Source organism: Vicugna pacos, unplaced genomic scaffold (genome assembly GCF_048564905.1).
Source record: "Vicugna pacos unplaced genomic scaffold, VicPac4 SAC-SAT, whole genome shotgun sequence".
Taxonomy (NCBI): domain Eukaryota; kingdom Metazoa; phylum Chordata; class Mammalia; order Artiodactyla; family Camelidae; genus Vicugna; species Vicugna pacos.
Genome location: NW_027328721.1, coordinates 47,843,456 through 47,857,825, shown reverse-complemented (window position 1 = coordinate 47,857,825; position 14,370 = coordinate 47,843,456).

Sequence of the window (14,370 nt, the reverse complement as noted above, 5' to 3'; positions counted from 1 at the left end):
CACCTGTGACTGAAGAGAGCTGCGTGGAGTTGTCTCTCGAGCTCCCCCACGCACTGACAAAGGTTCCGGAAACCTGAGCGTGGGGAGGTTCCACCAAAGGTCGGCAGCGCGTGAGTTCTAACGGAATTAATAAGCTCGTCTCCCCTGAGGGTTTTCCTAATGTCTCTGTGCCAGGGAATGCTAGGGGTGATTGCAGGATATCCTACTGTCAGAGGCTGCCTCCCCAAGGTCAGGGAAGTTATTTCTCGGACTTCCCCGAACAGGGAACACCTGTGACTGAAGAGAGCTGCGTGGAGTTGTCTCTCGAGCTCCCCCACGCACTGACAATGGTTCCGGAATCCTGAGCGTATGCAGGTTCCACCAAAGGTCGGCAGCGCGTGGGTTCTAACGGAATGCGTAAGCTCGTCTCCCCTGAGGGTTTTCCTAATGTCTCTGTGCCAGGGAATGCTAGGGGTGATTGCAGGATATCCCAGTGTCAGAGGCTGCCTCCCCAAGGTCAGGGAATTTATTTCTCGGACTTCCCCTAACAGGGATCACCTGTGACTGAGGAGACCTGCGTGGAGTTGTCTCTCGAGCTCCCCCACGCACTGCCAAAGGTTCCGGAATCCTGAGCGTGCGGAGGTTCCAACTTCGGTCGGCAGCGCGTGGGTTCTAACGGAGTGCCTAAGCTCGTCTCCCCTGAGGGTTTTCCTAATGTCTCTGTGCCAGGGAATGCTAGGGGTGATTGCAGGATATCCCAGTGTCAGAGGCTGTCTCCCCATGGTCAGGGAAGTTATTTCTCGGACTTCCCCAAACATGGAACACCTGTGAGTGAAGAGAGATGCGTGGAGTTGCCTCTCGTGCTCCCCCTCGCACTGAAAATGGATCCAGATTCCTGAGCGTGGGGAGGTTCCACCAACGGTCGGCAGCGCGTGGGTTCAAACGGAATGCCTCAGCTCGACTCCCCTGAGCTTTTTCCTAATGTCTCTCTGCCAGGGAATGCTAGGTGTGATTGCAGGATATCCCAGTGTCAGAGACTGCCTCCCCAAAGTCAGGGAATGTATTTCTCGGACTTCCCCGAACAGGGAACACCTGTGACTTAAGAGAGCTGCGTGGAGTTGTCTCTCGAGCTCCCCCACGCACTGACAATTTTTCCGGAATCCTGAGCGTGGGGAGGTTCCACCAACGGTCGGCAGCGCGTGGGTTCTAACGGAATGCCTAAGCTCGTCTCCCCTGAGGGTTTTCCTAATGTCTCTGTGCCAGGGAATGCTAGGGGTGATTGCAGGGTATCCCAGTGTCAGAGGCTGCCTCCCCAAGGTCAGGGAAGGTATTTCTCGGACTTCCCCGAACAGGGAACTCCTGTGACTGAAGAGAGCTGCGTGGAGTTGTCTCTCGAGCTCCCCCACGCACTGACAATGGTTCCGGAATCCTGAGCGTGGGGAGGTTCCACCAACGGTCGGCAGCGCGTGGGTTCTTACGGAATTCCTAAGCTCGTCTCCCCTGAGGGGTTTCCTCATGTCTCTGTGCCAGGGAATGCTAGGGGTGATTGCAGGTTATCCCAGTGTCAGAGGCTGCCTCCCCAAGTTCAGGGAAGTTATTTCTCGGACTTCCCCGAACAGGGAACACCTGTGACTGAGGAGAGCTACGTGGAGTTGTCTCTCGAGCTCCCCCAAGCACTGACAATGGTTCCGGAATCCTGAGCGTTGGGAGGTTCCACCAACGGTCGGCAGCACGTGGGTTCTAACGGAATGCCTAAGCTCGTCTCCCCTGAGGCTTTTCCTAATTTCTCTGTGCCAGGGAATGCTAGGGGTGATTGCAGGATATCCCAGTGTCAGATGCTGCCTCCCCAAGGTCAGGGAAGGTATTTCTCGGACTTCCCCGAACAGGGAACACCTGTGACTGAAGAGAGCTCCGCGGATTTGTCTCTCGAGCACCCCCACGCACTGACAATGTTTCCGGAATCCTGAGCGTGGTGAGGTTCCACCAACGGTCGGCAGCGCGTGGGTTCTAACGGAATGCATAAGCTCGTCTCCCCTGAGGGTTTTCCTTATGTCTCTGTGCCAGGGAATGCTAGGGGTGATTGGAGGATATCCCAGTGTCAGAGGCTGCCTCCCCAAGTTCAGGGAAGCTATTTCTCGGACTTCCCCGAACAGGGAACACCTGTGACTGAAGAGAGCTGCGTGGAGTTGTCTCTCGAGCTCCCCCACGCACTGACAATGGTTCCGGAATCCTGAGCGTGGGGAGGTTCCACCAACGGTCGGCAGCGCGTGGGTTCTAACGGAATGCCTAAGCTCGTCTCCCCTGAGGGTTTTCCTAATGTCTCTGTGCCAGAGAAAGCTAGGGGTGATTGCAGGATATCCCAGTGTCAGTGGCTGCCTCCCCAAGGTCAGGGAAGGTATTTCTCGGACTTCCCCGAACAGGGAACACCTGTGACTGAAGAGACCTGCGTGGAGTTGTCTCTCGAGCTCCCCCATGCACTGACAATGGCTGCGGAATCATGAGCGTGTTGAGGTTCCACCAACGGCCGGCAGCGCGTGGGTTCTTACGGAAGGCCTAAGCTCGTCTCCCTTGAGGGTTTTCCTAATATCCCTGTGCCAGGGAATGCAAGGTGGGTTTGCAGGAATTCCCAGTGACAGAGGCTGCCTCCCCAAGGACAGGGAAGTTATTTCTCGGACTTCCCCGTACAGAGAACACCTATGACTGAAGCGAGCTCCGTGGAGTTGCCTTTCGAGCTCCCCCACGCACTGACAACGGCTGCAGAATCCAGAGTGTGGGGAGGTTCCACCAACGATCGGCAGCGCGTGGGTTCTAACGGAATGCCTAAGCTCATCTCCCCTGAGGGTTTACCTAATATCCCTGTGCCAGGAAATGCTAGGGGGTTTTGCAGGTTATCCCAGTGTCAGAGGCTGCCTCCCCAAGGTCAGGGAAGGTATTTCTCGGACTTCCCCGAACAGGGAACACCTGTGACTGAAGAGAGCTGCGTGGAGTTGCCTCTCGAGCTTCCCCACGCACTGAAAACGGCTGCCGAATCCTGAGCGTGGGGAGGCTCCACCAACGGTCGTAAGCGCGTGGGTTCTAACGGTATGCCTAAGCTCGTCTCCCCTGAGGGTTTTCCAAATGTCTCTGTGCCAGGGAATGCCAGGGGGTTTTGCAGGTAATCCCAGTGACAGAGGCTGCCCCCACAAGGTCAGGGAAGGTATTTCTCGGACTTCCCCGAACAGGGAACACCTGTGACTGAAGAGAGCTGTGTGGAGTTGACTTTCGTGCTCCCCCACGCACTGACAACGGCTGCGGAATCCTGAGCGTGGGGAGGTTCCACCAACGATCGGCAGTGCGTGGGTTCTAACGGAATGCCTAAGCTCGTCTCCCCTGAGGGTGTTCCTAATTTCCCTCTGCCAGGGAATGGTAGGGAGTTTTGCAGGAAATCTCAGGAACAGAGGCTGCCTCCCCAAAGTCAGGGAAGGTATTTCTCAGACTTCCCCGAACAGGGAACTACTGTGACTGAAGACAGCTGCCTGGATTTGTCACTCGAGCTCCTCCACGCACTGACAACTGCTGCGGAATCCTGAGCGTGGGGAGGTTCCACCAACGGTCGGCACCGCGTGGGTTCTAACGGAATGCTTAATCTCGTCTCTCCTGACGGTTTTCCTAATGTCCCTGGGCCAGGGAATGTTAGGGGGTTTGCAGGATATCCCAGTGGCAGATTCTGCCTCCCCAACGTCAGGGAATGTATTTATCGGACTTCCCCTAACGGGGAAGACCTGTGACTGAAAAGAGCTGCGTGGAGTTGCCTCTCGAGCTCACAAACGTACTGACAAATTCTGCGGAATCCTGAGCGTGGGGAGGTTCCACCAACGGTCGGCAAACCGTGGGTTCTAACGGAATGCCTAAGCTCGTCTCCCCTTAGGATTTTCCTAATGTCTCTGTGCCAGGGAATGCTAGGGGTGATTGCAGGATATCCCAGTGTCAGAGGCTTCCTCCCAAGGTCAGGGAAGTTATTTCTCGGACTTCCCCTAACAGGGAACACCTGTGATTGAAATGAGCTGCGTGGAGTTGTCTCTCGATCTCCCCCACGCACTGACAATGTTTCCGGAATCCTGAGCGTGGGGAGGTTCTACCAACGGTCGGCAGCGCGTGGGTTCTAACGGAATGCCTAAGCTCGTCTCCCCTGAGGTTTTTCCTAATATCTCTGTGCCAGGGAATGCTAGGGGTGATTGCAGGATATCCCAGTGTCAGAGGCTGCCTCCTCAAGGTCAGGAAATGTATTTCTCGGACTTCCCCGAACAGGGAACACCTGTGACTGAAGAGAGCTGCGTGGATTTGTCTCTCGTGCTCCCTCACGCACTGACAACGGTTCCGGCATCCTGAGCGTGGGGAGGTTCCACCAACGGTCGGCAGCGCGTGGGTTCTAACGAAATGCCTAGGCTCGTCTCCCCTGAGGATTTTCCTAATGTCTCTGTGCCTGGGAATGCTACGGGTGATTGCAGGATATCCCAGTGTCAGAGGCTGCCTCCCCAAGGTCAGGGAAAGTATTTCTCGAACTTCCCCGAACAGGGAAAACCTGTGACTGAAGAGAGCTGCGTGGAGTGGTCTCTCGAGCTCCCCCACGCACTGACAATGGTTCCGGAATCCTGAGCGTGGGGAGGTTCCACCAACGGTCGGCAGCGCGTGGCTTCTAACGGAATCCCTAAGCACGTCTCCCCTGAGGCTTTTCCTAATGTCTCTGTGCCAGGGAATGCTAGGGGTGATTACAGGATATCTCAGTGTCAGAGGCTGCCTCCCCAAGGTCAAGGAAGTTATTTCTCGGACTTCACCCAACAGGGAACACCTGTGACTGAAGAGAGCTGCGTGGAGTTGTCTCTCAAGCTCCCCCTCGCACTGACAATGGTTCCGGAATCCTGAGCGTGGGGAGGTTCCACCAACGGTCGGCAGCGCGTGGGTTCAAACGGAATGTCTAAGCTCGTCTCCCGTTAGGATTTTCCTAATGTCTCTGTGCCAGGGAATGCTAGGGGTGATTGCAGGATATCCCAGGGTCAGAGGCTGACTCCCCAAGGTCAGGGAAATTATTTCTCGAACTTTCCCGAACAGGGAAAACCTGTGACTGAAGAGAGCTGCGTGGAGTTGTCTCTCGAGCTCCCCCACGCACTGACAATGGTTCCGGAATCCTGAGCGTGGGGAGGTTCCACCAACGGTCGGCAGCGCGTGGGTTCTAACGGAATGCCTAAGCTCGTCTCCCCTGATGGTTTTCCTAATGTCTCTGTGCCAGGGAATGCTAGGGGTGATTGCAGGATATCCCAGTGTCAGAGGCTGCCTCCCCAAGGTCAGGGAAGGTATTTCTCAGACTTCCCCGAACAGGGAACACCTGTGACTGAAGAGAGCTGCGTGGAAATTTCTCTCGAGCTCCCAAACGCACTGACAATGGTTCCGGAACCTGAGCTTGGTGAGGTTTCAACATCGGTCGACAGCGCGTGGGTTCTAACGGAATGCCTTAGCTCGTCACCCCTGAGGGTTTTCCAAATGTCTCTGTGCCAGGGAATGCTAGGGGTGATTGCAGGATATCCCAGTGTCAGAGGCTGCCTCCCAAAGGTCAGGGAATGTATTACTCGGACTTCCGCGAACAGGGAACACCTGTGAGTGAAGAGAGCTGCGTGGAGTTGTCTCTCGAGCTCCCCCACGCACTGACAATGGTTCCGGAATCCTGAGCGTGGGGAGGTTCCACCAACGGTCGGCAGCGCGTGGGTTCTAACGGAATGCCTAAGCTCGTCTCCCCTGAGGGTTTTCCTAATGTCTCTGTGCCAGGGAATGTTAGGGGTGATTGCAGGATATCCCAGTGTCAGTGGCTGCCTCCCCAATATCAGGGAAGATATTTCTCGGACTTCCCCGAACAGGGAACACCTGTGACTGAAGAGAGCTGCGTGGAGTTTTCTCTCGAGCTCCCCCTCGCACTGACAATGGTTCCGGAATCCTGAGCGTGGGGAGGTTCCACCAGAGGGCGGCAGCGCATGGGTTCTAACGGAATGCCTAAGCTCGTCTCCCCTGAGGGTTTTCCTAATGTCTCTGTGCCAGGGAATGCTAGGGGTGATTGCAAGATATCCCAGTGTAAGAGGCGGCCTCCCCAAGGTCAGGGAAGATATTTCTCGGACTTCCCCTAACAGGGAACACCTGTGATTGAAAAGAGCTGCGTGGAGTTGTCTCTCGATCTCCCCCACGCACTGACAATGGTTCCGGAATCCTGAGCGTGGGGAGGTTCTACCAACGGTCGGCAGCGCGTGGTTTCTAACGGAATGCCTAAGCTCGTCTCCCCTGAGGGTTTTCCAAATATCTCTGTGCCAGGGAATGCTAGGGATGATTGCAGGATATTCCAGTGTCAGAGGCTGCCTCCCCAAGGTCAGGGAGGGTATTTCTCGGACTTCCGCGAACAGGGAACACCAGTGACTGAAGAGAGCTGCGTGGAGTTGTCTCTCGAGCTCCCCCATGCACAGACAATGGTTCCAGAATCCTGAGCGTGGGGAGGTTCCACCAACGGTGGGCAGCGTGTGGGTTCTAACGGAATGCATAAGCTCATCTCCCCTGAGGGTTTTCCTAATGTGTCTGTGCCAGGGAATGCTAGGGGTGATTGCAGGATATCCAAGTGTCCGAGGCTGCCTCCCCAAGTTCAGGGAGGGTATTTCTCGTACTTCCGCGTACAGGGAACACCTGTGACTGAAGAGAGCTGTGTGGAGTTGTCTCTCGAGCTCCCCCATGCTCTGACAATGGTTCCGGAATCCTGAGCGTGGGGAGGTTCCACCAACGGTCGGCAGCCCTTGGGTTCTAACGGAATGCATAAGCTCGTCTCCCCTGAGGGTTTTCTTAATTTCCCTGTGCCAGGGAATGCTAGGGGTGATTGCAGGATATCCCAGTGTTCAAGGCTGCCTCCCCAAGGTCAGGGAGTGTATTTCTCGGACTTCCACGAACAGGGAACACCTGTGACTGAAGAGAGCTGCGTGGAGTTTTCTCTCGAGCTCCCCCATGCAATGACAATGGTTCCAGAATCCTGAGCGTGGGGAGGTTCCACCAACGGTGGGCAGCGCGTGGGTTATAACGGAATGCCTAAGCTCGTCTCCCCTGAGATTTTTCCTAATGTCTCTGTGCCAGGGAATGCTAGGGGAGATTGCAGGATATCCCAGTGTCAGAGGCTGCATCCCCAAGGTCAGGGAAGGGATTTCTCGGACTTCCCCAAGCAGGGAACACCTGTGACTGAAGAGAGCTGCGTGGAGTTGTCTCTCGAGCTCCCCCACGCACTGACAATGGTTCCGGAATCCTGAGCGTGGGGAGGTTCCACCAACGGTCGGCAGCGCGTGGGTTCTTACGGAATGCCTAAGCTCGTCTGCCCTGAGAGTTTTCCTAATGTTTCTGTGCCAGGGAATGCTAGGGGTGATTGCAGGATATCCCAGTGTCAGAGGCTGCCACCCCAAGGTCAGGGAAGTTATTTCTCGGACTTCCCCGAACAGGGAACACCTGTGACTGAAGAGAGCTGCGTGGAGTTGTCTCTCGAGCTCCCCCACGCACTGACAATGGTTTCGGAATCCTGAGCGTGGGGAGGTTCCACCAACGGTCGGCAGCGCGTGGGTTCTAACGGAATGCCTAAGCTCGTCTCCCCTGAGGGTTTTCCTAATGTCTCTGTGCCAGGGAATGCTAGGGGTGATTGCAGGATATCCCAGTGTCAGAGGCTGCCTCCCCAAGGTCAGGGAAGGTATTTCTCGGACTTCCCCGAACAGGGAACACCTGTGACTGAAGAGAGGTGCGTGGAGTTGTCTCTCGAGCTCCCCGACGCACTGAGAATGGTTCCGGAATCCTGAGCGTGGGGAGGTTCCATCAACGCTCGGCAGCGCGTGGGTTCTAACGGAATTCCTAAGCTCGTCTCCCCTGAGGATTTTCCTAAGGTCTCTGTGCCAGGGAATGCTAGGGGTGATTGCAGGATATCCCAGTGTCAGAGGCTGCCTCCCCAAGGTCAGGGAAGGTTTTTCTCGGACTTCCCCGAACAGGGAACACCTGTGACTGAAGAGAGCTGCGTGGAGTTTTCTCTCGAGCTCCCCCACGCACTGACAATGGTTCCGGAATCCTGAGCGTAGGGAGGTTCCACCAACGGTCGGCAGCGCGTGGGTTCTAACGGAATGCCTAAGCTTGTCTCCCCTGAGGGTTTTCCTAATTTCTCTGTGCCAGGGAATGCTAGAGGTGATTGCAGGATATCCAAGTGTCAGAGGCTGCCTCCCCAAGGTCAGGGAAGGTATTTCTCAGACTTCCCCGAACAGGGAACACCTGTGACTGAAGAGAGCTGCGTGGAGTTGTCTCTCGAGATCCCCAACGCACTGACAATGTTTCCGGAATCCTGAGCGTGGGGAGGTTCCACCAACGGTCGGCAGCGCGTGGGTTCTTATGGAATGCCTATGCTCGTCTCCCCTGAGAATTTTCCTAATGTCTCTTTGCCAGGGAATGCTAGGTGTGATTGCAGGATATCCCAGTATTAGAGGCTGCCTCCCCAAATTCAGGGAAGATATTTCTCGGACTTCCCCGAACAGGGAACACCTGTGACTGAAGAGAGCTGCGTGGAGTTGTCTCTCGAGCTCCCCCACGCACTGACAATGGTTCCGGAATCCTGAGCGTGGGGAGGTTCCACCAACGGTCGGCAGCGCGTGGGTTCTAACGGAATGCCTAAGCTCGTCTCCCCTGAGGGTTTTCCTAATGTCTCTGTGCCAGGGAATGCTAGGGTTGATTGCAGGATATCCCAGTGTCAGAGGCTGCCTCCCCAAGGTCAGGGAAGTTATTTCTCGGACTTCCCCGAACAGGGAACACCTGTGACTGAAGAGAGCTGCGAGGAGTTGTCTCTCGAGCTCCCCCACGCACTGACAATGGTTCCAGAATCCTGAGCGTGGGGAGGTTCCACCAACGGTCGACAGCGCGTGGGTTCTAACGGAATGCCTGAGCTCGTCTCCCCTGAGGGTTTTCCTAATGTCTCTGTGCCAGGGAATGCTTGGGGTGATTGCAGGATATCCCAGTGTCAGAGGCTGCCTCCCCAAGGTCAGGGAAGGTATTTCTCGGACTTCCCCGAACAGGGAACACCTGTGATTGAAGAGAGCTGCGTGGAGTTGTCTCTCGAGCTCCCCCACGCACTGACAATGCTTCCGGAATCCTCAGCGTGGTGAGGTTCCACCAACGGTCGGCAGCGCGTGGGTTCTTACGGAATGCCTAAGCTCGTCTGCCCTGAGGGTTTTCCTAATGTTTCTGTGCCAGGGAATGCTAGGGGTGATTGCAGGATATCCCAGTGTCAGAGGCTGCCTCCCCTAGATCAGGAAAGGTATTTCTCGGACTTCCCCGGACAGGGAACACCTGTGACTGAAGAGAGCTTCGTGGAGTTTTCTATCGAGCTCCCCCACGCACTGAAAATTGTTGCGGAATCCTGAGCGTGGGGAGGTTCCACCAACGGTCGGCAGCGCGTGGGTTCTAACGGAATGCCTAAGCTCGTCTCCCGTGAGGGTTTTCCTAATGTCTCTGTGCCAGGGAATGCTAGCGGTGATTTCAGGATATCCCAGTGTCAGAGGCTGCCTCCCCAAGGTCAGGGAAGGTATTTCTCGGACTTCCCCGGACAGGGAACACCTGTGACTGAAGAGAGCTTCGTGGAGTTTTCTATCGAGCTCCCCCACGCACTGAAAATTGTTGCGGAATCCTGAGCGTGGGGAGGTTCCACCAACGGTCGGCAGCGCGTGGGTTCTAACGGAATGCCTAAGCTCGTCTCCCGTGAGGGTTTTCCTAATGTCTCTGTGCCAGGGAATGCTAGGGGTGATTGCAGGATATCCCAGTGTCAGACGCTGCCTCCCCAAGGTCAGGGAAGATATTTCTCGGACTTCCCCGAACAGGGAACACCTGTGACTGAAGAGAGCTTCGTGGTGATCTCTCTCGAGCTCCCCCACGCACTGACAATGGTTCCGGAATCCTGAGCGTGGGGAGGTTCCACCAACGGTCGGCAGCGCGTGGGTTCTAACGGAATGCCTAAGCTCGTCTCCCCTGAGGGTTTTCCTAATGTCTCTGTGCCAGGGAATGCTAGGGGTGATTGCAGGATATCCCAGTGTCAGCGGCTGCCTCCCCAAGGTCAGGGAAGTTATTTTTCGGACTTCCCCGAACAGGGAACACCTGTGACTGAAGAGAGCGGCGTGGAGTTGTCTCTCGAGCTCCCCCACGCACTGACAATGGTTCCGGAATCCTGAGCGTGGGGAGGTTCCACCAACGGTCGGCAGCGCGTGGGTTCTTACGGAATGCCTAAGCTCGTCTCCCCTGAGGGTTTTCCTAATGTCTCTGTGCCAGGGAATGCTAGGGGTGATTGCAGGATATCCCAGTGTCAGAGGCTGCCTCCCCAAGGTCAGGGAAGGTATTTCTCGTACTTCCCCGAACAGGGAACACCTGTGACTGAAGAGAGCTGCGTGGAGCTGTCTCTCGAACTCCCCCACGCACTGACAATGGTTCCGGAATCCTGAGCGTGGGGCGGTTCCACCAACGGTCGGCAGCGCGTGGGTTCTAACGGAATGCCTAAGCTCGTCTCCCCTGAGTGTTTTCCGAATGTCTCTGTGCCAGGGAATGCTAGGGGTGATTGCAGGATATCCCAGTGTCAGAGGCTGCCTCCCCAAGGTCAGGGAAGCTATTTCTCAGACTTCCCCGAACAGGGAACACCTGTGACTGAAGAGAGCTGCGTAGAGTTTTCTCTCGAGCTCCCCCACGCACTGACAATGTTTCCGGAATCCTGAGCGTGGGGAGGTTCCACCAACGGTCGGCAGCGCGTGGGTTCTAACGGAATGCCTAAGCTCGTCTCCCCTGAGGGTTTTCCTAATGTCTCTGTGCCAGGGAATGCTAGGGGTGATTGCAGGATATCCCAGTGTCAGAGGCTGCCTCCCCAAGTCAGGGAAGATATTTCTCGGACTTCCCCGAACAGGGAACACCTGTGACTGAAGACAGCTGCGTGGAGTTGTCTCTCGAGCTCCCCCACGAACTGACAATGGTTCCGGAATCCTGAGCGTGGGGAGGTTCCACCAACGGTCGGCAGCGCGTGGGTTCTATCGCAATGCCTAAGCTCGTCTCCCGTGAGGGTTTTCCTAATTTCTCTGTGCCAGGGAATGCTAGGGGTGAATGCAGGATATCCCAGTGTCACAGGCTGCCTCCCCAAGGTCAGGGAAGTTATTTCTCGGACTTCCCCGAACAGGGAACACCTGTGACTGAAGAGAGCTTCGTGGAGATGTCTCTCGTGCTCCCCCACGCACTGACAATGGTTCCGGAATCCTGAGCGTGGGGAGGTTCCACCAACGGTCGGCAGCGCATGGGTTCTAACGGAATGCCTAAGCTCGTCTCCCCTGCGGGTTTTCCTAATTTCTCTGTGCCAGGGAATGCTAGGGGTGATTGCAGGATATCCGAGTGTCATAGGCTGCCTCCCCAAGGTCAGGGAAGGTATTTTTCGGACTTCCCCGAACAGGGAACACCTGTGACTGAAGAGAGCTGCGTGGAGTTGTCTCTCGAGCTCCTCCACGCACTGACAATGGTTTCGGAATCCTGAGCGTGGGGAGGTTCCACCAAGGGTCGGCAGCGCGTGGGTTCTAACGGAATGCCTAAGCTCGTCTCCCCTGAGGGTTTTCCTAATTTCTCTGTGCCATGGAATGCTAGGGGTGATTGCAGGATATCCCAGTGTCAGAGGCTGCCTCCCCAAGGTCAGGGAAGGTATTTCTCGGACTTCCCCGAACAGGGAACACCTGTGACTGAAGAGAGCTGCGTGGAGTTTTCTCTCGAGATCCCCCATGCACTGACAATGGTTCCGGAATCCTGAGCTTGGGGAGGTTCCACCAACGGTCGGCAGCTCGTGGGTTCTAACGGAATGCCTAAGCTCGTCTACCCTGAGGGTTTTCCTAATGTCTCTGTGCCAGGGAATGCTAGGGGTGATTGCAGGTTATCCCAGTGTCAGAGGCTGCCTCCCCAAGGTCAGGGAAGCTATTTCTCGGACTTCCCCGAACAGGGAACACCTGTGACTGAAGAGAGCTGCGTGGAGTTGTCTCTCGAGCTCCCCCACGCACTGACAATGGTTCCGGAATACTGAGCATGGGGAGGTTCCACCAACGGTCGGCAGCGCGTGGGTTCTAACGGAAGGTCTAAGCTCGTCTCCCCTGAGGATTTTTCTAATGTTTGTGTGCCAGGGAATGCTAGGGGTGATTGCAGGATATCCCAGTGTCAGAGGCTGCCTCCCCAAGGTCAGGGAAGATATTTCTCGGACTTCCCCGAACAGGGAACACCTGTGACTGAAGAGAGCTGCGTGGAGTTGTCTCTCGAGCTCCCCCACGCACTGACAATGGTTCCGGAATACTGAGCGTGCGGCGGTTCCACCAACGGTCGGCAGCGCGTGGGTTCTAACGGAATGCCTAAGCTCGTCTTCCCTGAGGGTTTTCCTAATATCTCTGTGCCAGGGAATGCTAGGGGTGATTGCAGGATATCCCAGGGTCAGAGGCTGCCTCCCCAAGGTCAGGGAAGCTATTTCTCGGACTTCCCCGAACAGGGAACACCTGTGACTGAAGAGAGCTGCGTGGAGTTGTCTCTCGAGCTCCCCCACGCACTGACAATGGTTCCGGAATCCTGAGCGTGGGGAGGTTCCACCAACTGTCGGCAGCGCGTGGGTTCTATCGCAATGCCTAAGCTCGTCTCCCGTGAGGGTTTTCCTAATGTCTCTGTGCCAGGGAATGCTAGGGTTGAATGCAGGATATCCCAGTGTCAGAGACTGCCTCCCCAAGGTCAGGGAAGTTATTTCTCGGACTTCCCCGAACAGGGAACACCTGTGACTGAAGAGAGCTTCGTGGAGTTGTCTCTCGAGTTCCCCTACGCACTGACAATGGTTCCGGAATCCTGAGCGTGGGGAGGTTCCACCAACGGTCGGCAGCGCGTGGGTTCTAACGGAATGCCTAAGCTCGTCTCCCCTGCGTGTTTTCCTAATTTCTCTGTGCCAGGGAATGCTAGGGGTGATTGCAGGATATCCCAGTGTCAGAGGCTGCCTCCCCAAGATCAGGGAAGGTATTTCTCGGACTTCCCCGAACAGGGAACACCTGTGACTTAAGAGAGCTGCGTGGAGTTGTGTCTCGAGCTCCCCCACGCACTGACAATGGTTCCGGAATCCTGAGCGTGGGGAGGTTCCACCAACGGTCGGCAGCGCGTGGGTTCTAACGGAATGCCTAAGCTCGTCTCCCCTGAGGTTTTTCCTAATTTCTCTGTGCCAGGGAATGCTAGGGGTGATTGCAGGATATCCCAGTGTCAGAGGCTGCCTCCCCAATGTCAGGGAAGGTATTTCTCGGACTTCCCCTAACAGGGAACACCTGTGACTGAAGAGAGCTGCGTGGAGTTGTCTCTCGAGCTCCCCCACGCAATGACAATGGTTCCGGAATCCTGAGCGTGGGGAGGTTCCACCAACGGTCGGCAGCGCGTGGGTTCTAACGGAATGCCTAAGCTCGTCTCCCCTGAGGGTTTTCCTAATGTCTCTGTGCCAGGGAATGCTAGGGGTGATTGCAGGATATCCCAGTGTCAGAGGCTGCCTTCCCAAGGTCAGGGAATGTATTTCTCGGACTTCCCCGAACAGGGAACACCTGTGACTGAAGAGAGCTGCGTGGAGTTGTCTCTCGATCTCCCCCACGCACTGACAATGGTTCCGGAATCCTTAGAGTGGGGAGGTTCCACCAACGGTCGGCAGCGCGTGGGTTCTAACGGAATGCCTAAGCTTGTCTCCCCTGAGGGTTTTCCTAATTTCTCTGTGCCAGGGAATGCTAGAGGTGATTGCAGGATATCCAAGTGTCAGAGGCTGCCTCCCCAAGGTCAGGGAAGGTATTTCTCAGACTTCCCCGAACAGGGAACACCTGTGACTGAAGAGAGCTGCGTGGAGTTGTCTCTCGAGATCCCCAACGCACTGACAATGTTTCCGGAATCCTGAGCGTGGGGAGGTTCCACCAACGGTCGGCAGCGCGTGGGTTCTTATGGAATGCCTATGCTCGTCTCCCCTGAGAATTTTCCTAATGTCTCTTTGCCAGGGAATGCTAGGTGTGATTGCAGGATATCCCAGTATTAGAGGCTGCCTCCCCAAATTCAGGGAAGATATTTCTCGGACTTCCCCGAACAGGGAACACCTGTGACTGAAGAGAGCTGCGTGGAGTTGTCTCTCGAGCTCCCCCACGCACTGACAATGGTTCCGGAATCCTGAGCGTGGGGAGGTTCCACCAACGGTCGGCAGCGCGTGGGTTCTAACGGAATGCCTAAGCTCGTCTCCCCTGAGGGTTTTCCTAATGTCTCTGTGCCAGGGAATGCTAGGGTTGATTGCAGGATATCCCAGTGTCAGAGGCTGCCTCC